The sequence below is a fragment of the Macrobrachium rosenbergii genome, chromosome 23, assembly GCF_040412425.1.
Source record: "Macrobrachium rosenbergii isolate ZJJX-2024 chromosome 23, ASM4041242v1, whole genome shotgun sequence".
Taxonomy (NCBI): Eukaryota; Metazoa; Arthropoda; class Malacostraca; order Decapoda; family Palaemonidae; genus Macrobrachium; species Macrobrachium rosenbergii.
In genome coordinates this window covers 51,921,486-51,947,866 of record NC_089763.1, presented here as the reverse complement: position 1 = coordinate 51,947,866, position 26,381 = coordinate 51,921,486, and the positions used below count along the sequence as shown (strand labels likewise).

At 41.5% G+C, this 26,381-nt stretch overlaps 1 long non-coding RNA gene across 1 annotated transcript in view; it reads right to left on the bottom strand.

Moving 5' to 3' along the window:
• Positions 1 to 26,381, bottom strand: part of LOC136851213 (uncharacterized) — a 50,039-nt gene that overhangs the window by 23,103 nt on the left and 555 nt on the right. The gene's annotated exons all lie outside the window — the stretch shown is intronic.

Below are 26,381 nucleotides of genomic sequence, written 5' to 3'. Positions count from 1 at the left end.
ACACAATCATTACGTGCACTATTAGTCCAGCCACTGCTATCAATAAGATTTTTAGTTTTCTGTCCAGTTTCCTTGTTAGGGCATCTGTGGTCCTAACAAGTTTCATGAAATTTTCTTGTCGCAGCAAGTCCTTCCAATCAGCCAGGATAATTTTTCTTTCTCTTCTTGCTTTGCGCCTGCCATGAGGCGTTTTAACATCATGGCACTGAATTCATTGAATGGGTGGTAGTCATGTCTCCTTAAACGTCGTGATAGCAATGATTTACGGAGCACTTGTTCAGACAGACACTTGTTCAGGAGCTTTAGTTGAATTCTGATCGAAATGCGCAGCCAAAAGAGACTTGGAGACGGGAATGACTACGTATCTCAAAAGAGGAAACAGGATAGCGAAAGTAAACGTGGCCCTCATTATATATAACTGAATCACGAAACTATGGAACGGGATGAACATATAAATAAAGGCAATGCCACAAAGGAAAGAGAAATGACGGAGGGTGCTAGGCCTTTTGACTTACTGTCCTTTACTTAGCAGACTGATAGAAATACAAAAATAAGTTTACAAAGAAAGCTCGTATAAATGACAGATGGGGATTGTAAAGGAAAATATGTACCTGGAATCCAACACAGTTGAAGAATTAGTGTACCTATCAAAACAGAGGTATAAATTTAAGAGGTTTTACAAAAGATTAGGCCCAACCGCTTGAAAGCAGGGACAAGTCAATTAAAAGATTATACAGGGAAAGATACTGACCACCAAAAAAATATTAAACATACGAATACATAGAAAATATATATAAGGCGACTAATTAGTAATTAAGTCAGTGATTTTATCTTTAAGGTCATTCTTGAACATTTTACTAATACAGGGGTCCAAATAATATATGCCAGGGTGCCCAGTTTTGACAGAATACTTATGCTGTTTAATTCGTACATTTAAATCTTTACTGGATTGGCCAATATAAAAAGAGGGGCAGTCCAAGCATGGAATTTTATATATTATGTTGTTGATTTCTTTAGGGCTATTTTCTATTAACATTCCTTTTAGTGTGTTATTATAGGAATAAAACAGTTTGACATTAAAAGATTTTAATAATGATTTTATGACTTTAAAACCACTAAAATAAGGCAAGCTAAGAATGTTCTTAGGGGTTTCTTTATCCTTGTTACTTTCACTATAAAACTTTTGTGGGCTTTATTATAGCATATATCTAGTATATGTGAAGGATAACATAAATCTGTCCCTATTTTTCTTATATATTCCATTTCTTGATCCAAATACTAAGGACTGACAATGCGCAATGCTGGTAAAAACTGGGCAAACATTCAATGCAATATTCATACATTTAAGTGAAAACTTTCACAGGATAAATTGGACTGAAAGTTCCGTGATTGCCAGATCGAAAGATTTCTCTTCACAAAATCTTTTAGAACCTGCTATTATACAGCTTACTTCCAGTTGTAATTTTAACCTTAGCCCTGGCACGTATTATTTGGACCCCTATATTAGTAAAATGTTCAAGAATGACCTTAAAGATAAAATCACTGACTTAATTGCTAATTAGTCACCTTGTATATAATTTGTATGGAGTCACATGTTTAATATATTTTTTTAAATGTTCACTTTGCAAACAAAATTTTTAAATTTTACCATAAAGAGAATTATTCAGTTGTACTTTTATAACACGCGTAATCAGCTTACTCTTTCCACAGTCATTTTTTGGTGGTCAGTATCTTTCCCTATATAACCTTTTAATTGACTTGTCCCTGCTTTTGAGCAGTTGGGCCTAATCTTTTGTAAAACCTTTAAATTTATACCTCTGTTTTGATAGGTATACTATTTCTTCAACTGTGTTGGATTCCAGGTACATATTTTCCTTTATAATCGCCATCTGTCATTTATATGAGCATTTTTTGTAAACTTATTTTTGTATTTCTATCAGTCTGCTAAGTAAAGAATACTAAATCGAAAGGCCTAGCACCACTCAGTCATTTCTCTTTCCTTAATGGCATTGCCTTTATTTATATATAGACATATATACATTTACATATAATCTTATATATATAATATATACATTATGTGTGTGTGGATGTATGCACTCATAATTACATATAAATGAATACGGTCATTCTGAAAGAAATGAAGAATCTGGGTTCATTTCTCTCAGTTTTGGATACAGTCTTTTGAACATATCCTATGCATATTATTTCCTCCACTTCCATATCACTACTGAATGAACTGTGTGGGTAACCACTATAACGTGTACAGTCACCACTTTTTGCATGCGCGTGGTTGCCGCCGCAGTTTCCGCCTCATGCGAACAGGGCCTTAAATGTTATTTAGCTGGCACCAGTCTGGAGTTGGTGCTTGGCAAGCTGTGGAAGCTCACAGATTGGTATAAATATCACTGGTGCCAGGCTGGCTGGGCGCCAGGCAAATTGGGTGCCAGCCAAGCTGCTGGGAGTTTGCGGATGCTGTAAGCTCTAAAGTTGATGCCAGACTGTAGTTGGTGCCAGGCGAGCTGATCACCAGGGAAGCCTGAAGCTCTGGGCACTGGGAGCTTTATAGCTGGGCCCAGACTTGTAGCAGGCACCAGGCGAGCTGGGCGCCAGGAGAGCTAGCAGCTCAAGGTTCTGGAAGCTCTAAAGCTGGTGACAGACTGTAGCTGGTGTCAGGAGAGCTGGGCGCCAGCAGAGCCAGTAGTTTGGTTTCACTTCTTAAGATAGTGACGCACAAAGGACGATTATACTTCCAGTAGGTTGATGCAGAATGGAAGTAAGGGACATATGTGCCTGCAAGACGTGAAGGACGATTATACTTCCAATAGGCCGATGCAGAATGGAAGTAAGGGGCATATGTGCCTGAAAGCTAGAGAGTAAAGGCTGCTCTGATGTCCTTAGCTTTCATTAAAAGAAGGCAAAGCTGTTCTCCTGAATCTGAGAGTGTTTTGGAAATAAAATTTCTTTAGGATGAAGGACTCTGCGATCTTAGTCCAAGGGCAAGGGGTTCTTGACCAAACATCAAAGGATAAGAAGGCTCTCTTGATTATCAAGTCTTGCTCAGGTAAATACCTAAAAACTCCAATTGGACAGAGAGCTCTTTCTTTTCCCTCAGAGTTGGTGAGTGCTCCTCGGTGCTTGTAGCTGGTGTCAGGTGAGCTGGACACCATTTGGGCAGAGCTCCTGGAAGCCAAGGATGTCTGTTAAGCTGTAAGGGAGAAAGAACAGAGCTAGGTCTTGGATGGATCCTTGTTCTTGGCTAAAATCAAAAGGAAAAATGAGGAAAACACATCTTTTGCTTTCTAGCTGGGTGTGAAAAGGGATTGAGAGGTTGTTGAAAAGATGAAAGATCCAGGTCTCTGTGCTTAACCAGATTTGCATAGATTGGTACCTCTTCAAGGAAAGCAAGAGATCCTAGATCTTCTCAGAAACAAAGAGGTAATATGCAGCAGGGTCAGAGATGTCTTAAAAGAAGAGATGAGTCCGAGACACCAGCTATGGAAGACGACCACTAAGTCTGGGAGATGGAGGAAGGGGGTGACTATTGAATCTTGTAATAGCCTCTGTAACACATCTTGACGACTCTTTGGAAGACAACCCTCCGGACAGTCTGGCGCCTGTCTGGGCAAGAGCGGACCACCCTTGGTAGTATCTCTGAAGCTAAGTTGAATAAGAAGAGATGGTTTGGGGGAAAGATCTTGAAGAGTCCACCAACAACCGTAGCAGGTTCACATTAAATGTGCCAGAATGGGCCTTATTATTATTATTATTATTATTATTATTATTATTATTATTATTAAAACAGTTTAACCAGGCCACTAAGTTAAGTATATCTTAGTTTTACCAGACCACTGAGCTGATTAACAGCTCTCCTAGGGGCCCAAAGGACAACTTATTTAACATGGCTGGACCTTTGTGGAATCCGAACCACATTATAGCAAGAAATGAATTTCTATCACCAGAAATAAATTCCTCTAACTCTTCATTAGCCAGCCGGAGAGTCGAACCAAATGCAAGGCCACAACTCTACCGACTATGCCCAAGGAAGAGTTATAAACCAGACCACTGAGCTGACTATCAGCTCTCATAGGGCTGGCCCGAAGGATTTGGATGAAATGACAGGTCTAGGGTAAAGCTAAGTCACTGGGTATGGTGATGAATGAATGAAAATGAAATTAAAAGCTGCACAAAGGCATATGCTCTCATACTGGAACACACTCACACAATAAATACATTTTTACTCATGTTTCCACATATACTGACTAAAAAGGTATATTAAAATTCAAAATAAATTAAGTAAAATTTTAAAATTTAGTTGTTTTAAAATTCATTAGATGCCTAATGGTTTTTGTATTTCTATTATTCACTTTTTATATTTTATTAATTAAATCGCAGCTCCTCATGAACATTAAAATGGGTATCACTAAAAATGCTGAAGATTCCAACAAAATTTCCTTCATTGATCTATTTCCAAAATTTGATAATCGTTGCAGGTTATATTCTGGACATTCACACAATACATGCTTGACTGTTATCAACACTTTGCAATCTGGGCATTCAGGAGGAGGACCACATGGCCTGTTCATTAAGTGTCCATGTGTCAAACGAGTATGGCCTATTCGAAGATGCGTCAGAATTACTTGTGTCTCTCTCTCTCTGATATGATGAACTCCATTTTCCAACAATGGATTTTATGTTTTAATTTATTATTTTCAGGTTCTTCATTAAATATATTTTGCCATTTACTTACAATGATTGTTTTTATATATCTTATATATTCACTAATAGGGATGTCTACATTTGCTCTTGTCATGTGGACTGCTTCTTTAGCTGCTTTATCAGCCTCTTCATTTCCTTTAATGCCTACATGGGCAGGGATCCAACATATTTCAATATTTTTCTCAATTATTATACAATTTATGGAGTGAAAACTTAATTTGTTGTACAATACAGTAAACCACCCATATTCGCAGGGGATGCTAAACACATCCCCCCCCACGAATAGCTAAAATCCGCGAATACTTAGAACCCCTCTAAAAACACTTAGAACTGCCTATTTTGATAGTTTAAACACAAAAAACCTCTGAACATGCTTATACCTGAGTTTTATCACAAAAAGTGCATTTAGTCATGAAAATGATATGAAAATACAGTAATTAGTGAATATTTCTCAGTGAAAAATACCACGAATTTTCCGCAAATAATGGGTAGATACATTCCACAGAGAAATCCGCGGATACGTGAGTCCGTGAATAGTGAGGGGGGTTTACTGTATTATTTTTTTTATTATAGCTTTGAATGGCTTCTATAGCGCTTCTGGAGTCGCTATAAATCACAAAATTATCAAATGAGGTTTAAGTTATTTTTATGGCTGATGCTATTGCACATACCTCAGCTGTAAATACTGAGGTATTATCTGGTAGAGAGAACTGATACGTTTTGTCTTGGGATACTGCAGCATATCCCACTCCATATTGTGACTTAGATCTGTTGGTGTGTATTGCGTAATGTGGACCTTTTCGGATTATATGTTCTGCTTATGTTGTCTATGGTGCTCTGGGGTATATGAATAACTTTATGATAAATATTTTAAGAGTGTACACATTCTCATTTTATTCATTGTCCAAGGAAGAGGTAATTTTACTATTAAAGGTAACTGCATATTTATATTTAGCGACTCAAACAATCTTCTAGCTCTAATTGGGAAAGGAGGTGGATGAATTTTATAAACACATCTCTTAATCCAAATAATTTTTTTGGTTGGAGAATCATTTGTCTGAATCCTCAGAGCATTCTTCATTATTACTAGCTCTCTATGGAGAGAGAGAGAGAGGTAGTTCATCACTTTCAACTTGTAAAGATGACTTTGGTGATGATCTAATAGCTCCTGAATATATTCTAAGGCCTTCATTATGAACTGGGTCTAACGCTTTCAACGTTGTGTCTGATGCTGAGCCATATATTTTGCTTCCATAATCAATGATGGACAGCACTTGCTTTATACAGTACAGTAAGGGTATGTGTATCAGCTCCCCACGTAGTGTTTAATAGTTTTTTTAATTAGGTTTAATGCTCTTTTACATTTTGATTTCATATATGTTATATGGGCTTTCCAGTTCAAGTAAGTATCAAACACTAATCCCAAAAATTTTGCTGTTTGGCCAACTGGTATGGAATAATTTCTGTTTTTGAAAATCTATTTCTTCACCTTTTTTCCACTTTTTATTTTTATAAAACGTTACTGCTTGGGTCTTTTGTATAGAAAATTTAAAGCCTACAGGTGAGGCCCATTCATCTATTTTTATTATAGTTTTATTTATAATTCGCTCCACATGTTTTATGCAAGATGCTGAATAATATATTGCAAAATCATCCATATACAAGTCACTTTTAATTCAGATTGGTAGATTATTACTGATATCATTTATTGCTAGATTAACAGTGTGCCACTAAGGACGCTTCCTTGTGGAACACCATTTTCAAGTGGAAATGTACTTGACAATACATCAGCAATTCTCACTTGAAAAGTGCGATTTGTCAGAAAGTTTTGGATAAACCTAGGTCAATGTCTAAGGATGCTATTTTTATGTAACGTTGTTAATATTGCATATCTCCATGTAGTATCATATGCGTTTTCAATGTCAAAAAAGACGGCTATAGTAATTTGTTTTCGTTCAAATTCTCTTCGTATGTGGTCTTCCAAGTTAGACAGAGACTTGACTGTAGATATGTTACACTGTGACCCAAATTGAGTGGGAGTAAGAATTTTATTTTCTCGAATGTGCCATGTTAGTCGAGCATTTACAATTTTCTCTAGTAATTTGCATAAACAACTTGTTAAAGAAATTGGTCTGTAATTGTTTACATTACTGGGATCTTCTCCAGGTTTGGCCAGAATGGGCTAAGAGTGTAACTGGAAACTCAGCCTGAGACTGTCTAGTGCTTCCTCGATCATGCTGAAGGTTCCTTGAAGAGGCAAACAGGTCCAAGGTTGGCTTGCTTCATACATTGATTAGATCCTGACAACTTAGGGGATTGAAAAGGCATGATGGGAAGGACAAGTTTCTGACGGCCTAGTACGTCCTTCGAAACTTTGTTCCCTGAATAAATCATGACTAGAAGACTTGATTGATCTGTCAACAGAGGGAGAACTCTGCTGTTTGGTTAAGAGGGAACGCTGGATCCAGCTTCCCTGCTTAGGTAGATGTGTTAGGACTGAGGTCCTATCCAAACAGACTACACCATAGTCTAGATGTGAGCTAGGGTCGAGCAGCACTAGAGCCATAAGAGAAATGCTTTAGCCCTCCAAAGTATAAGTGAAGGTTCTGTTCTTCTTGGGGACCAAGTCCTGGACAACTTCCCGGTTCCTCAAGTGGGCTCCTTTGACCTAGATCTGAGGTGCTGAGAAGAAGACTAGAACTAGGCTCAGCAGAAGGAATTCCCTTGCACAAGTCATATTCGGACAGCCACCACTGAAGGTCTGACTAAAGAAACCTGGGCTAAGAAATAACACAGAGGTGTCCAACTGTGTTTCCCTGTCCTGGTAAAGGATACTGTCAAGAGCCTTCGAGCTCCTTTTCTCCGAAGGTAACGAAGAAGTCAGTCGACACATAAAGACTTAAGTTATGCCCAGACAAAAGGGGATTTGTTTGGGCGAGTCAAATGCAGGAAGAGCTAGGAATCAGGAGAGGTCGAAGCACAGACTCCCGATTGGGGAACCCTGCCCCAAAAGACAAAACTAAAAAACTCTCTGGAGTTTGGATGGGGATCTGGAAGAATGCTCCCTGCATATCCAAGCACCTGTCCAATCGTTCTGGAGGATGGGTGGAAGAACTGTCTGGATCGTCTCCCTCTTGACCTTCATCTACTGTCTAAGAGAGAGAAACGAGTAACTGTGGTCATGCAGCTCATCGTCAGGAGCTGAGTACTAGAAATAGTTCTGAGCACTCCAAAACTAGTATCAGAAAGGCGTAGTTTGGGAGCGATGGCCCATTGCAACTGTGTGAATCTCACAATAGAAGAGCAGACCAGAGATCTCCTTCTAGAGAATACAAAAGGGAGTGGAAAAACCTCTAAAACCATAACTGTCTGAGTCTTTACATGACAGGGCATGGAAACAATCCAAGGCACCGAGTCTCTGGCACTGGGTGCTCTGACATTGGACACTCAGACATTAGACTTTTGGTGGATGGTACAACAGGCCCAGCAAATCACTAAGTTGGTGCTGAATGGTCTCCAACAAACCATAGAAGCGGACGAAACCGATGTAGAAAAGCGAAGAGGTAGTGTCTGTCGTCCTGAGTGTGGTGTTAGGTGACTGACAGCTGGCGCCAAACTGACGGCTGGCTCCAGATGGACAAGAGGATGAGTGGGCATATGACACAGTTGGACGAGCAAACATGGGAGCTTGGACACTAGGCGATCGGACACTGGGTGCTCAACCACTGTGCACTCGGACAATGGACACTCAGGAGGCCACTGTGCACTCAAGACACTCAACTTCGGAGGTCACTGAGCACTTGGACACTAGGATACAGAAGGACGCTCGGACACCGGGCGCTTGGAATGGGTGCTCAAAACTTTGGCGCTCAGAACTTGGGTGCTCGGAACTTGGGCGCTCAGATATTGGCAGGTTGGATCTTGGGCGCTAGGAACTTGATCTTGGGGGCTAGGAACTTGGGAGCTCAGAACTTGGACGCTTGAAACTTGGGCACTCGGAACTTGGGCGCTTGGGGCTGTCTGCTCTCAGACTCTGTCCAGATTTGGATAGTGATGACGAAAACTACTAGCACACCAAAACTGGGAATATATATTTTCAATGGCTGAGATAAATCTGAAAAACGCCATCAGCGCCACTAATTTACACTGGGACCTGTAACTATCCACCGACCGGCCAATGAAGAATAAGAGGGATTTATTTCCGGTGATAGAAATTCATTTCTTGCTATAATGTGGTTCGGATTCCACAATAAGCTGTAGGTCCCGTTGCTAGGTAACCAATTGGTTCCTAGCCACGTAAAATAAATCTAATCCTTCGGGCCAGCTCTAGGAGAGCTGTTAATCAGCTCAGTGGTCTGGTTAAACTAAGATATACTTAACTTGTAACTATCCACACTGGGATCCCGAAAGTGTCAATAGAGCCTCTTGTCCACACTGGGATCCATAAAGTGAAAAAATGCCATCAGCACCACTATAGTCAAGGCAAGCACTCTTTATGGGCGCCTTTTCAATGGCTGTCTGTCGAGACCTGTGGACAACAGGCTCGACTGAGAGGTAACTATCCAGGGGCAAAACCCTTTCAGACTCCCATGGACCGACAGTATACCTCCTCCCAGGTTTAGGGAGTCTGACAGGGACTGGGTTTAGGAGATCCGATAGGGCCAGATAGCCACCACCTCCACTACACATCCATCAAGACACCTTTCCAGTGGCTTTCTGCCGATACCTGGGACCGCAACAGGTTTGACTGAGGGGGCGACTACCCGTGTGGAACACCCTGACCTCCCTTGGACTTCCAGTTTGCTTCCTCCCAGGAATTGTGGGGAGTTTGATAGGGACCATCTGTCTAGGAGCATCAGGGGATGAGTAGCCACCTCCTCCACTGCACTACAGTTCACTATAACAAGGTTAACATCTGTTAACCAAGACACAGGACTGGTAAAGGTATGGTAAGGAAGCAAGGGAGCCAGGTGCGGGAGCAAATGGCATGTCATAACACTCGAGAATTACTTTTAAAATAAAACTATTATTGGTGGCTCACTAGTACTTTACAGCTGGAAAAAATTCATAAATTGCCAGAGTTATGGTTTAATGAAAAGGCGTAACTTACAACAATTTACTGTACTTTTATAACAGAGTCTTATAACAACCGAGAATTACTTTTTAGGCAAAACTATTACTGGCACTACCAGAAGCCTAACCGGTAAACTATAAATATAAATGGGGTCGTTTATCAGCAGCTTGTTGATGACTCTGAATCAATGTAAACAAAAAATAAGAACTCATCCTGAAAGATTTCAGCTTGAAGGCTACAATATACGCGTTCTGATGGTTGATTTAAAGAATCCTCCAATAACCGCAAAATAATGAATGTAACTGCCGCCAGACCAGGTGTTGCCACCACGGATGGCAGAAAGGAGTGAGGATTGTCTACTAGGTCATTCCAATATTCTGTTAGTGGGATGGGCTGATCACCCACACAAACTATATTAAAGCGCTACCAGCGAAATTTTGAATCTAACCTGCTATTTGAGTGGAAACTATAGCTATGTAATAACTTGGCAAGCTATTACAAATAACACTCCAATCACTTGACCTATGAGTCTTAGCAAGCATTACAGGATTCAGCACTTCATAGTCATACTGTAATGTTTTCTCTTGAATGTATAATGCCACTGTTATCAATGAACAAGTCTAAATTGTAAACTGCAACTGGTACTTCTCTGAGGCTCTTGTCATCCAAATTTTCCAAGTAAGCTAACTCCTGAGCAAAAATGTCTTTCTGCATTCCATTTATCCAATACTACTTGCCACAATAACCAGGCTCTTCATCTGACTGTTTAGTAAAAATAATGATCTCCTTGTATATATAGCTTGTGACCCTGAAAAGTTTGTTGAGATCAAAATATTTCTGAATGTTAACCAAGGTTCCAGTACATTGTTGCTCAATGCTGACAGGGAAAGACAGATAATATTGCTGCAAATTGAGTTTTCTGCATGCCTGCATGCAGCAGAGAGACACCCAGATTACTTTCTGGCTATGAACTTTGATAAGTGGAAAGCCACTCCACGATATTCAGCCAAACAGAAAATTTTTTGATGAACTCAATATACCGTATGCATGAAAGACATCTTGTGATGAGGTCATAAGAATTATCTTCACTTTTGACATATTTAAAAATGATTGAGATACCACAGTTATCCAATGGGTTTTTCTTAAACACTGAAATATCTGATGAAATTTAGAGGGAAAATACTCTTGGTAGTGACAGAGTCAGCAACTAGCCACTGTAACACAATCTGAGATAAAGAGACTTCACAATATCTCCCTTAGGTTAACTCCCCCATAAACAGCTTTATTAATAGAAGGAGCACACTGGTTTTCAGAGAGCAAACATAGTGCGAATCTTTGTGGCGATGTTTGCCTCACCCTTTAGAACAGACCTATGTGGAATCCAAACATACTTCTAAAAATATGACATTTTTATAAAATAAAGTTTTATATATACTTACCAAGTAATTACATAGCTATTGGTTCCTAACTTATGGCAGCTTAAAAATTAAAAATTCGTGCAGCAGCGTTTCTATCGTTTGTGTGTAGGTGACAAGGTCTCACCCACTATCCAGGACTTAGAAGAACAACTTAGCAGAGAGCTCAATTCGTTTCATGCTTTAATGCCCATGCGACGGGAGGGTGGGCGGGCTCCGACCATGTAATTACTTGGTAAGTATATATAAAACTTTATTTTACCATAAAAATGTCATCAGCAACACTAGAAGTATAGGAAAAACCAATATCCAAGGTAATAGTCCGTGTGAAGCTCTTACTTAGAAATACCCATGGTAAAACTTTACTTTAGTTGTGCAATCTGATTCCATTCAGTTGCCAACAGGGACAGGTTACTAGCTTTTTGGGAGCATCCGGGAGGGCAGAGCATCCCCCCGGCCAGATCAGGGCATGTTGCCCTAATAGTGGGGCAGGATAATGGGAAAAAAGTGCAACTGGTGATACAAGCAACAGATTTGGCATGAGAACTCTTATTATCCCCATAAATTAAAATCAACCTCCTGCCACTTCAATAATTGGCTATTTCCAAGATGGCTGACACTTCCAAAATGGCAGCAAATTTGCTGTATATTTCAAATATTTTCATTTCATAAGCAAAAAAAGATGCATACTGTCCATATAATGATTGAGAATTTGTATTTTGGCATTCTTACTATCACGAAGAGATACAGTGAACCCATCTTTCCAATATGGCCACCATATGAACATCATATTTCCAAAATGGCTGCCAAAGATAAAAAAGTATGTATCTCATGAGAGAAACCAATATGTTTTGTGTATCAATTAGTTTTAGCAAGTGCAGCTCCAGAGAGCTGTGCAGCTAAGTCCAGATTTGTAGCACTTGCACCTCCCATGGCATTCTTTTTTTTGCAGCCACACTTATTCAGTTCTTGGCAAGATTTTGCTACTATTGGCAAATCTGTCCAATACAGAAACCAGGTGCCATCAATCTGTTGCCATCCCCAGTGTCTTGGACTTGGCAAAACTGGATGACATACTAAAGACTGGCACCAAATGTGCCCTGCTTGAAAGGCAGCTCTCTTGCAATGCTCTCTAAGAACAGCCCTTTTAGGGGGACTACAATCATAAGCTCTTTGCTTTCTTGCAAATAGATCAAGTCTAGCCTCTGTCGTACATTAACACCACGAACTCTTCAATAATTTGCAGGTCTTCGTCTTCTACAGCTGCTGGTGTTGAACTTAGTTTGGTGAAGGTGGGTGTGGCATGCTGAAACACAGTCCATAATTGCCATGCAGACATCTTCCCCTTTCCATGAAAGGTAGACACCATGTCACACCTGCTAAATGCATGGAAAAAGGGAAGGGCTGAGGCTTTTGTCCCATGGCTGCTGCAATTTCATGGATAGGTATCCACCTCATGTCTTTTCCTCTACCAAATTTAATCCAGTTTGTCAAAACCAGTTTTTTCTATGCTAGATACTGCTATGATGACACTGTCAGTGTCTGTATTACATATGATTGCACTTGAGATATCTTATGCTTTGCAGCATATGCAACATGTAAAAGGACTCTAGTATCTGCCTCTTCGTGAGTGCAGCCTTGTAGGTCAGCAGTGTCTTGTTCAGCTTTGCTGCAAAGTGCAGCATCCCCTTTAGTGACAATTATGCATGATGTATCACCTGCTTGAGATGAAATGATTGTGTCTGCCAAATAAGCAAATAGTTCAGTTTTGTTGTGGTCTTTCCTAAGGAAGCTGGCCCAATTGCCAGGAGTTTTCGCTGTGCTAATTACTCTCTGGCGAACTCCTGCTCCTCTTTTTTGTCTTGTTTGTGCTTTCATACTGTCTGTCCTATACACATCAAATACAATGTGTGTTTGCTTGCACTTCTGTATGTGCTTCTGAATCTTGGATAGGACTTCTTCTTTAGCATAAGCCTCAAATGTAGACCCCTTGGTTGGTCTCAATAGCATTTATAAGAGCTGCACCATCCAGTATGATAACATCAGCGGTAGGCTCTTTATCAGGGATGTCTGATGCATGCTATTCTACTAGAGGCAGCAGCTGTGACTTGGTGCCCTGATGCATCTGTTCATTCTGTGCCAGTGATGGTGGCAATTTTGATTTTCCTGTTGAAAGAATTCATTTAAATCACACTGTCTGTTCTGGCATGATATGAAGAGGCATGCGAATAGATTACAATCATCCTTTATCGTTTGCAGTGACTGTTTACCCTTGGATTCTGTAGCAGACATCTTGCGACTGAACAATAGAATTTTTTTTCTTGTGTACTGGTTCATAGAATTTGCTAGGTGTCTTGAGCCTCTCAATAAAGTTTGTAAATTGTGTCTGTCCAAGGCTCTTCATAGATCTCAAGGATTCACTAACTTTGCTGTCCATAATTTCATGACTGTCTAGCACAATCAGATCCACTGAATCTCCCTCAAAAGGGTTGCCCATTTCTTTGATTACTTTTGCCAGATTTTCACCATTTCAAGAAATCTTTTCTGCACAGTTTCAGTTTCATCATGATGCTTACCCTCAGATTCTAGATCAGCATCACTTCTAGTCTCAAACTCAACAATCAGGTGGCTTACTTCAGGACCAGCCACTGTCCACCTTTTGAGAGTATCTTCATCTTCAAACAGGCCAACGGCTCCCCCATCTCCTTTCACATGAGCATTATTCTGCTCGTGTGCTTGGTCTATAGCCATTGAGGAAAAAGGCAGAGTGGTTTTGTGAATTCATCAAATGTGTCAAATGAAATGAAAGCCACCAGGGCAAAGAAGAAAGGAATGAGTTCCTACAGCACATCTTTGCACAACTGGAAATTAGACTCTCGGTATGACCTGATGAAAACAAACACTAGAAGTTCTAGCTGAAGCACAAGATTCCAAAGGTAGAATTGGCGACACTCTGATTCTTGTTTTCTGATCCAGCTTTCACAGCTTAGCTCAATTTCTTCTGCTTCCTGGATGTATGCCATATAGGCAGCTTTGCGCAGCTGATATAAACTGCAAGCTGTCACCTGGTGGGCTAGACATGTCTTCTTCAAATGTGAAGCAGAAATAAACGAATCTGCTGTTCCAGGAGTAGCTATTTCTGCTTCTGCAAGAGCACCAGTCCAACCATGTCTTTCAAGAGATCACCCAGAATTATGAATGCTGCCATTTCTATATGCAGTCCGCCAAACATAATAACCATATCACCATACTGCAATGGCCAATCCCATTGGATTTGCTTAGCAATTGCAAATAATGGCTGATCAACTGCTAGAACTGGGGTTTGGCCAGGATTGAGAAACTGTGGCTGCTCTTGCAATATCCAAGGCATGTTTTATCACTGCAACTGAATGAGCTTCCTCTTGAAAAAGAGGCAACATTGATGACAAGCTTATTTCAAATGGGGCCTGTTGCTTCTGAGAAGCGTGAGTGCTGCCCAAGATATGGACACAGCATTTTCACTCCTGTTCGACAAACTGACTTTCTCAAGCCATTCATACTCAAGAGAAAGATGCTTTGAAAGCACAACCTGTTGGTATCCTGCACTTCCACTGGATGAAGGGAGGGGATTCTCATGTTTAAAGTGAGCAAGAGGTACATTTGTGTAATATTCAGGAAGAGAAGGTACTTTTTTTTACTTTGTTCCACTCTGGATGTTTTGGGCCAAGTTTCTGTCCTCGCCCTTTTCATTAGTGCTCGGATGCTGAAACAAAGATATGCCTGTCTCATGGAAGGATGTTTGTGCAGTTGTGGCACTTGGATTATGGTCCAGATTGTCAACAGCACAAGTTGTAAAGAGCCCTTTTCTTAGTGTAGTGGGACAAACTACTTCTTCCTCCATAGCCCTTGCTACAACGACTATAACCCTTTAGCCAATTCCAGAACCCTATCATAGCTGATGCTGATTCCATGGTGATGGAATGCATCAATTAACTGACGCTTCCTGGTTTTTGCAAAGACCAAGAGGACCAATATATATTGGAAACGGAGGTTCTCTTGACTTGCAATGTCTGGAGAATGTTGAAGATGCTGGATTCTTTCGACAGTTGAAGTGCAAAAGTTGTGCTAAAGCTAGATCAGTGGATGATGTTCCATATTTAAGTTGGGATTTTATATCGCCACCGTTTTGTAGCACACTTACAAATTCCAACAAACTTGGTGGCACAGATTTTCTTCTAGTGTCTGCTGTTAAGGTTCCATGAAATTCTATCTCATGTTCAAGCATCTGTTTCCTCAATATCTTAGCGCTTTGGCTACAATTAGTGCATCATTGTAGTCACATGCCGTGGCTAGGGCTTCTCCCATTTTCCTTTTGTAGGCAAACCACATTTCTCTTCCCTTTTTAAAGTCCTCCAGTTCCGGGATGCGGGCAAGTATCTGTTCTTTCAACCGTGTTCGGTGCACAAAGGAAGCATCAACATTTAGCTGTTCCAGTCTTTGTTTGTACAAATCATAAAGTTCTACCATTGTAAAATAGCAGCACCCATCTGTAGTCAACTGCTTGTCTCTTATGTACATCTCAAGCTCAGCACATAATCATCTCCAATTTTCTGGGAATTTAGCCAGGTCCTTTCCCTGTTGTACACAACTGTCAGACAAGACGGGTGATACATATGGTCCTGAGAAACAATATCTCCAGCACTAAGCTTAGCCAGAAGTTTCTTATCTAGTAGGTTGGTGGCACATTGTTGCAGCTTTTTATGTAAAGGCAATGACATGGCCAATTGTAAATCTTTGATTGGTGCTGGTTGGTCACAAATAAAGCATATTCCTTCTTTCTCAGTCTTAGATTATTCTGCATCTTCTTCATCTGCCTTCTGGCTACTACGTGTGAATTTTGCTGATGGGGCATCATCTTCTCCTTTTGCCTTACACAATGACTTCCTTTTCCTTTCTAGGTTTGTTGTTTTGAACTACAGCATACATGATTCATAATATGTTGCTTTGTTATTTTCAAAGGTCTGCAGAATTCCATCACCTCCATCAAGCCTTTTGGGATGAAATGGTATAGGCATTGCACTTAACTCATAGAATTCAGGAATGTTTGTAGCAAGGTTAACATAGCCAGCACCAGATGCATCTACTAGTCTTTCACGTGTCCTCTTGGCACAAGCAACAAAGCTTCCAGTTAGTCATACTATCTCCCTTCAGGAAAGATGTTGACTTCCAAGACTGTCCTGCCATTACTTTTGTTCTATAGGCGGAGGGTTTATCCTTTTACCACCTATATAACATATGCACTTTCAGATATGGGATACAACTAGGCTCAGATATGTCATTATCCTACCCCTGGCCCGATCATTCATCCAATGCTATTTAATTCCCGTGTGATCTGTACACCATCTAGAAGACTAAAGCCCCATCTTCCTTGGCTTGGCTCTCCTGCGCTGGCACATCCTGTCAATTCAGGTGCAGCTGTTTTAACTTTGAAGTGGCTAGCTAAACAGCATTTGGAAAACTAATAACAAATCTCTGCCATTAACTAGCACTGAACCCCATGCTGAGTTTCACAGCTATAGTGTCAACCAGTGTGCCCTGGTAGTATACTGACACTACACTATTACACTTTTACATTAAGCTTATTACCCATTTTTTTTCTAAATGAGGATGAAAATTACTTAACTGAGGATTAATTGATTTCTAATCTACAAAAAAATGAACTGATCAGGCTGAAGTTACCCCAAATCCATGTATTACCCAACCTTTAGCTTCATATGAGAGCTTAAGCACCAATTTTTGGCATTTTGGCGGACATTTTTGATATAGTGACAGCCATCTTGGATATTTCTATGCAGAGAAATGATATCTACATATATAAAGGCTTGTTTTTAATATTTTAATATAAACTGGGAGTGACTTAGGGATCTGAATGTGATTAATCAATCAAATACCAATATTAAAATATCCACAGGATGCCATTTTGAAAACCTGTTGGCCATCTTGGAAAATGGCAAAATTTTTGTGTGGCCAAAAGTTGATAATGTGACTAAGGGACAAGAGGAATAGTTTCAGTAGCATACACTGTGCAGGTACAGCTAATATGCACGGCTGCAATGTACTGAAAGTACAGTACTGTAAAATGGCTGAGAGATGTGCAGGGAAATGATGAGCGAAGCTTCCAAGACGAGATCATTTCAGCTTGTGATCAGAGACAGCACAGGAGCAACAGTAATCTAGGAAAGCACCACATTTGGAAATAGGATAGACACCAATATGACGGCTTAAAGAACCAAGGAGGAGAAGTGCACAGATGAAGATCCCACTCTTTAACATTCAAACTCCTAGCCTAGGATAACCTGTACATAACATTCATCATTTAAAATCTGATTAGTTTTACTATTATCATTCACAAGATGGATCCTAAGTCATTGTATTCCCAATGTCCAGCCATGGAAATGGCTGTGTCAAAATACTGGTTTTATTTATTTAGGCTAATTGGTCAAGGAAAAAGTTATTACCTAACCTAACCTGTAAGTCTGTGTTTGTAAATGTTCTGAAAGTTAAGTTAGGCTTGGGGGAGCAGGAGGCGACCCCTTCTCTTCGAGAACTGTGGGCGAGGGGCAACGTCAACTGCTGGATCTGCTGCAGTGTGGCCTCTGGGGCGCCCACGGCCCCTCCTTGGTGGGGCAGCAGTTATGTCTGCTGGTGCGTTTTGAGGGGGGACCCTGGAACATCTGCCTGCCGCCTCCTGGATTTCGCTGTCCAAAAGGAATGCTGGTTTTAGCCTGTCGATGGAAACCCAGTCCTCCCGGCCATGGATGTCGATGAGATAAGCCTTGGGGGTCATGTCGATGACTCAGTAAGGGCCCTATAGGCCCGGTCAAGGGCAGTCGATGGGTGTCTATCCTGACAAAGATGTAGGTGCAGGAATCCAGGCCGGTGCAGGAATCCAGGCCGGCTGGGCTGTAGGTGTTGGTTCTGTCCGTGAAGGTCTTATGGAAGGGTGCGAAGTTCTGTGCTAGTCCCCTCAACCTCGGGAGGGGGGTGTCTGTGCCATCGGCTGACGATGGGAAGAATTTCCCTGGAACAGATAGTGTTTCTCTGTAGACTTTTTCCTGCCTGCGGGGATCATTAAGCCAACTGCCTTAGTGCGGTGCGAGGAGACCCAGCAGGACCCCAGGGATTAAGGCCTCAGTTTTTTCGTCAGTGCAATGTGCCATTGGGCGAGCCAGTGGTACCTGCATTAAAGATGGAGATTGTCGCGAATTAAGTAGTTTTCATAGCAGCGGATAATTGGTTCTGTTAGCGGCTAACAGGGAGAGGCGTGGAGTCCAGCTGTTGGGTGTAGTTCTCCTCCGACCTTAGGAACACCAGCGGCATAGCCCCGTGTCAACCAGCAGGTGGCGCTTTGATATTTCGTCCCTGATATGAAGAATCCTGCTGGTCAGGGCGTTGTCTTTTGCCAAGCTTTTTGCTGTTACCTTAGCCGCCCTTCTTGTTTATGTGAAGGAACAGGGGATCTGCGTTTACTTGGCACTGGGGCGATCTCCTGTGGAAGTAGCACCACGTCAGGTACGTCCGCGCCCTCTGTTCCCTCGGTGGTGCCTTCCTCCTGTAGATCACGTTTGTTTTCTGGGTCGTCGTCCTCCGTCGTCAGGCTACAGTCTGCGAGGGTGGTGGCTGTTTGGAGGCTTTAGTGTCCTCATGGATTTTCAGTGCAACGTCGACCAGTTCGTCCATGGGAAGGGTGTCTGCGTCTTTAATTTGGCCCCTTACCTCCTGCGGAAGGCGCCACAGGAATATTGCTTTTGTCAGGCTGATTTCCTTCCTGCGCCCATCTGCGTCGATGCCCGGTAGTGTTACCAGACCTCGCAGTTCGTCCCAGGCCTCCCTGGGTGATGCTTCCCCTAGGGGCTGGCTCAATAGGTCTAGTGCGTGCTCTGCTCTTTCGGGGCCGGGCATGGAATATGTTTGTATTAGCTTGTCTGGCTGTGAGTCAAGCCATGGGGAGATTTTGTTGAAGACCTCTCCAGGTAGCATTGTCATGGTAATGTCTGCCTTGGTCTTCTCCTCTGTGATGCTGCCATGTGGAAGTGAGCATCAGCGGCGCAGAAACCAAAATACTGTGTTCTGGTGCGAAAATGGGGGGAGCTTCACCACATCTGACCGTGAAAGGTATGCAGACGATTTCCGTGTTTTCGGATTGCGTTGTAATTCAGACTCTGCCATCTTTACTGTCACACACCAAAACGTGAGTATGTGCCGTATTTAGTCCGTTAATGGTGTTAGCATTTGAGTGGTCGACGTGAGTCGTGAATGGCGAGGGCCAAAACTGTTCGAAATGCCAAAACGTGCCCTTTAGGGGATGCCGTTGTTAGTCCGTTAATGGCATGGGCTTCCTCTGAGGAAGGAGCTTTCAGATGCCTAGACTGTGTCGCAGTTTTGAGTCCGCTAAAGGCTCTCTGAAAGTAAATGCAGCCGTATTTAGTCCGTTAATGGCTGAGCCAAAATTGCATGTTTACCTGTCACTCCGGTCTTGTAAGAGACCCAATGCACCGATCGTGGTCTCTTTCAAGCACACATGTGTGTTTGTCATCCATCGGAGGGGACAAGACAAAAACAAGAGCATCCTGTTTTCTTTCTCTCAAGGAACGCAACTTCTACCATACAATATTTCCGTCTGTTTCTCCCTAACCATTGTTGTCTCAATTTATGAACATCACCACTACTTGCACTGCCATGCAAGCATTCTAATCATGTACTCATAATGTTCCACCAAATCTTCTATATCAAACTGTATGTACTGTATGTTTCTGTTTGTGAAGATGCCAAACGTCTCGCCATTTCACATATATTATGCTACTGCATTGTATTCATTAATCTGTCTCAAATCTCATGCAATGACCATGTGCTTGGAATTTCCTAACCTTTCCATTTGATATAAGTTTTTATCTGTACGTTTATTATATCTCTCTGGCTCGCCATCTGTTTGTCTACCTGACAAACACAGATGTCGAAACATTACCTCTGTTTTGCCCTGTCTGTGTGTAGATGCTGCTTTGCGGCTCGCACCAGCTAATAACAACTTCGAAGATTCTGTGCATTCATTCAGTAAGGAACCACCAATAAACCAGTTAACACCCAGCCGGTATGTTACTCAGTCCCGTCCTTACACTGGTGACCCTGGAGTGACCCAAAGGAGCCGATGGTAGACGTCCGACCCAAGATGACCTACTCGCCAATGAACCCTTAACGCCTCCCACTGTTCCCGAGTCTTCACTAGATGTCTGACCCTCCGAGATGACCACCCACCACGGAGCCTGGACGCCTCCTCAGGAAGCCTGATGCCGCGAACTTCGTGCGGACGAGCTGACTGCGAAGGACCGGCCCGGCGCCATCGCTTCAGCCTGCTGCCCTCCCCCTCGAGCTGGCTATCGAAGGATCAGCCGCCGTCATCCTTCAGCCTACTGCCGTCCCCCTCGAACGGCTACCGAAGGATCATCCGACGTCATCCTTCAACCCTTCTACCGTCCTCCTCGAGTTCCTGCTGGCCGGCGCCGCCCTTCAGCCTCCTACCCACCCCAAGTCCAAGCCCTTCGTGCCCATTCCAATTGTCAGCAGGCGATTTCCGCATCGGCATAGCTGCTTGTGGGAGTAGTATTATGAAGACCATCGCACCATTCGTATCTTTGAACGCGTGTGTGTTCTTCATCCATCGGAGAGGACAAGATAAGCTCAGAGCATCCCATTTCTCTCTCCAAGGAGCGCAGCTTCTACCATACAATATTTCTGTCTGTTTCTCCCAAACCATTGTTGTCTCGATTTATGTACAATCACCACTACTTACATTGTCATGCAAGCATTCTATTCATGTACTCATAATGTTCCGCCGAATCTTCTGTATCAAACTGTATGTATGTTTCTGTTTGTGAAGACACCAAACGTCTCGCCATTTCACATATATTATGCTCTGACATTGTATTCATTAATCTGTCTCGAGAACCTGCATGTCCCGGCCATATGTGGAAATTTCCTGGCCTTTTTCCATTGATATATGTTTTAGCTCAAATATACGTTTATTATGTCTCTCACAATCACCATCTGTTTGTCTGCCGACAAACACAGATGTCCGAAACGTATCTCTGTTTTGCCCTGTCTGTGTGTAGATGCTACTCTGCGGCTCGCACCAGCCAACAACAACTTCGAAGATTCTGTACATTCGTTACGGGCTGCTCTAGGAGCAAGAGCCCGTGCTGGCACAAGGCCAGCTAAATCTAAAACAACTGTACATTCATTCAGTAAGGAACCACCAATAAACCAGTCAACACCCAGCCGGTATGTCACTCAATCTCGTCCTTACAGTCTCACCAGTTGTGAGATTCAAGATGACAGGTCATGGTATGACTGATTTATTCGTCGTTTTAGATTTAGCTGGCCTTGTGCCAGCCGGGGCTCTTGCTCCTACAGCAGCCCGTAAAAAAAGATTTATTCTTTTGGAAGCGGGTATACATCGAGGAATGCGGACGGAAAGGTGGTTACCGACCTGCGGATCCCATGTCACGCATTTGGGCAAGAATTTGTGCTTGTTAGATGACATATAAATGAGAATAATTCGTGTTAAATAAACATACAAAGTGGTTCATCGGCGAAGCCGGACAATAATACGTATGGAGATATATAAAAATATAAAATAATAACGAGTAATATACATCACGTGATTAATGCAGAAATGAAGAGGCGCTTGACGCCTTTGCAGCCTCATGATTTACTTGTCGCTCCTCGAGTCACCATTTGTGAGGAGTTCAAGAAGACAGGCCTGGGTATGGCTGGTTATTTCTCGGAAACCAGGTATGCATTGAGGAATGCAGACGGAAAGGAAGTGACAAACCTGCGGATTCTCATGTCACGCATTTGGACAGAAATTTGCGCGTTTGTTAGATGACGTATAAATGAATAATTTGCTTTACAATAAACATTACAAAGTAGTTACATACATCGGCGGAAAGGCCGGTTGACAATAATGCGTATGGAGATACATAAAATATGGAAATAATAACGGGTAATATATAGTATCAGTCAATGCGAAATGAAGAGGCGTTTGACGCCTTTACACCAGTAAAGCAAAACGCATAAAATTTTTGCTAGAAAAATAATTATGCCTGCACCAGATATTTCAGAATTAGTATGAAAACCCTAGCTCTTGGGTAACATTTTTTATTCTAAATATATTTGACAGTTTGAATGTGAGGTTTATATAATTTATATAGTTGTTTTCCTTTCTTTTGCAAAAACATAAGTTAAATTCCTAAAGAATCACGTCTTTTTGGCAAATAGGACTTAGTAAATTTTGTATGCATTGTTTAATTCATAAAATAAATTACATGCAAGTTTTGAATTAAGCCATTATAGAATTAACTATAAATTTAACCATAATGTAAATATTTGTGCTGTTAAAATGCCAGTAATTCATGACATTTGTCGAACGTTTTAAGAACCTCTGTAAAGATCATATTCTCATAAAAAAGTAATTTGCAGCTTATTTCATTCATTCATGAAATTTTGTATTATTAAGCACGAGATAATAAAAAGAATCTGATGCTGTTTAAAAAATAATGGGTTGCAACAAAATAAAATCGGACATTATTTAGGCATTATTTATTTTTGAATTATTGGAACCATTCCTGTGACGTCTACGTTACCCGGCCGTGAATGTGTTACCTGTTACCTGTCGCTCTTGGTAATTGTAGTTTCAACCTTATTTGATTCATACCAATAGGTTTTCGTTATTTTGTGTAGGTTTGATGCCTGTCAGAATGGGATAATTCAAGCTGATTATACCTCGTTGTGCCAAAAGTTGGGTGTGATGAGAAATGTGTTTGAGGTACCACAGGGCAGGTATCCATTGCAGCTTGTCACTGGTACAGCCCAGGTCGAGGCCCCAAGCTGAAGGTTAACTAAAGTGATGGATTTTATTGGAAGGTTGTAGTGATGAAGAATGGCTGATCCCAGTCTTGGGATAATTCGCAACTTTTTCAAGCCATATGGTAGGCTAGCACTAGCCTGATATAAGGTAGGATAGGCTAAGACCGATGCTTTGACTCGTGCTTGAATAATCTTACCTATCGTAGCCCTAGTGCTTCGTTTTCCTAGATAGCTTAGCGTAAACATATATGATTAAATGTAGGCTATTCCTTTGTAAAATGGTCATTACTAGGGTAGATCTGCGCTTGATAAAGTAGCTGACTATGTTTTAATGAGTGTTTTGAACATTTAGGGTACCCGATCCATACCTAGTGCATGGTTATTAGTTTGAAATAATTCCATAAACTTATGCTGGAATAGTTGAGCCAAGTTTCATGCTTGTATCACCATTTGCACTTTTCCCCCATTTTTTTCCCCTATAAGTTAGGTTAGGTAGGTAAGATCTGGCTATGTCAAGACCTGGCATTATATGAGAGGTTATGTCTACTTATGTATGAGGAACCTGTCCCGGTCGACGCCTCACGGGAATCAGGCCATGTTACTAAAGTAAAGTTTTACCATTCCTATTTCTGTAGTAGGTGGGCTATTTCAGTGGGAGGTAGATCTAAGCCGGCTGTCCGTGGTGAGCTTAGACTATGACAGTTGACATTTTTCTACAGAACTTTACCTGCTGAACAAGAATTTAAAGTAATATTTTGTCGCTCAGCTGTAATTAAGCTGTAAATTATCTTAGAACTGGTGTGGTAAAACCCTTTCGAGAATAGCTAACAGTAAGGGAGACCCGTTGGGAATTTGGTTTTTGGTGGGGTAAATAACTTGGGAAAAGGTTTCGGTACCTTATTGTTGTATTTCCTGTTATATATGTCACTTGGAACACGAAAAACAAGCGCAAAAAGAAGGGCGAATAAATGGATAGTGGGAGCCGTTCCAAAGGCACTTGTCATTCATTACTAGTACTACTGATTCTAAGGCTTGACACGCATGTGCTAGCTTTTGGTTCACCAATCACCAGTAGCCAGTTGCCGTTTACTGGCCAGTTTTCTATGCTTAGCGAGAACTGCGAGAGACTGGCAATTGACGTTTTCCTGATATTTTACTTGCTGAACAAGAATTTAAAGTAATTACCTCTTGCCAGAACATATGAGCTTGCAGTAATCTTTAAAAATGCAGATAAGGCATGCAGCGCCGTTCTGCTATGGCGACCTATAGAGGCCACCCAAGTTGAAAGTGGAAATGGTAATGTTTTGTTTCCCGTTTACGAAAGCTTTGAATAGTGTGCAGTGGAGCTAGACTATGGCAACTGATGTTTTTCTATGTTATTTTACTTGTTTTACAAGAGTTTAAGGTAATATTTTGGGTATTATTGCAGTAAGAGGCAACACGCCATAATGACAAAGAAATATGTTTTTCTGACTGATTTTGATGTGTTTAGCACGAATTTCACCTTCAATTTCGTCGGAAATTAACGGTTTTGGAGCTAACTCTATGTACATAAGTGGACCAAAAACTATCAATTTCCGACGAAATTCAAGGTGAAATTCATGCTTAACACATCAAAATCAATCAGAATAACATATTTCCTTATCAGTGAAACCCACACAACCTAACCTAACCTCTCACAGAAGTACCCGGGTCACAGCCCCTAACCCTAACTTGTCACCCGACTACCCAGGTCACAGCCCCTAACTTATGCATGACCAAAGGACGAAAAATAAGTGGTAGAACTATACAGTAGCTCTGCGGTGGCTACTGATTTCTGACTTAACTTTTTCTACAATGTTTTGGTTGCTAATTATGAATTCACCTTTAATCTTTGGCGCTCGAGTGTAATTAACCTGTAATTAACCCCTGAAGTCCACCCAACAAGGGGTTTCCATACACGATCTTCACAAGACAGAGCACGGGTACGTCTGTTTCGAATGGTTCATATCCCATCTGGCAAGTGCAATAACTTGTTAATGTATGGGTACCCAAAACCCCCCCCACCCCCCAGGCCAGTACTAAACACGGTGAAGGGACATTCCATTTGGCTGATGACAAACACATGCTGACACCTTCACAGTAGCCATGGCGAAACTAAAAAAGCTGGCAGAATTCAAATGATTTCCTCAGGGTACGCTGTCAAATGTAATTGGTTATTGTTTTTTTTAAACGGCCAATGGATTTGTAATAAATTGTCATGTGTTTACTTAAACTATCATTGTGTCATCAAAACTAGCATGTGGGGGGAGCTACATTTGTAAACAAACACACGAACACACTCATAATCTCGGTGAAAGCATACTGTGAGGACCTCAAGAGTACTGTGTTAAATGGGAGAAAATAATCCAGGTATTTCTAAGAAACTATCAATTTAATGTGAAATTTGTGCGAAACACATCAAAATGACCTAGAAAAGTGTATTTCCTTGCCATTTGGCCGTGTTGCCTTTTACTGCAATTTTACCATATTCTGCCGGCCAGCTGCTGCTGCTAAACTGTAATTTAATCTTGAGCTGTGTGCAACCCACTGGCGGTTCTCTCTGCCAACTGGTACAGACGTGCAGTTTTCAAGGGTCAATTACATTTTAGTTACAGCCGACCGACAAAATATTATTTTAAATTCTTGTTCAGCAGGTAAAATAACATAGGAAAACGTCAATTGCCATAGGCTAGCTCACCGCAGACAGCTGGCTTAGAATTACCCAGAGGGAATTTACCTAACTTCGAACGCCGTGCCCTAACCTGGCCAGGAGGTTTCGGCCCCCACCCGAGACCCAGCCAAATATGTTATGACCCTCACTCATCCCTACCCGAAAAAAATATGGTATTCACAAGTAATAGCTCCGCACGGACTGTACAGAACGGTTCTGCGAATACAAGTCATTAGGGAGCCATATGTTCAAGTAAGGACTGGCTAAGGAAATCTAATATTTAAGGAACCACACTAACCTAACGTACCCTAACCTAGCCTAACCTAACCTAGTAGGCTGTGTTACTTAGGCAGGGGCTCCACGTCCCAGTATGGGAAGCCACTTTTTACCAAAAGTTCCCCTATAACACTATGCATGCTTGATAGCATTCCACGATGGCCAGCATACCAAAACATAGTCAGTTTTGAGGTCAATTACAGTCGACCGACAAAAATAACGGTAAATTCTTCATAAGCAACCAAAATACTAGCCTATAGGAAGAGTCAATTTTAAAAGAAATACCCGACGCAAGCTAATGCTTAGG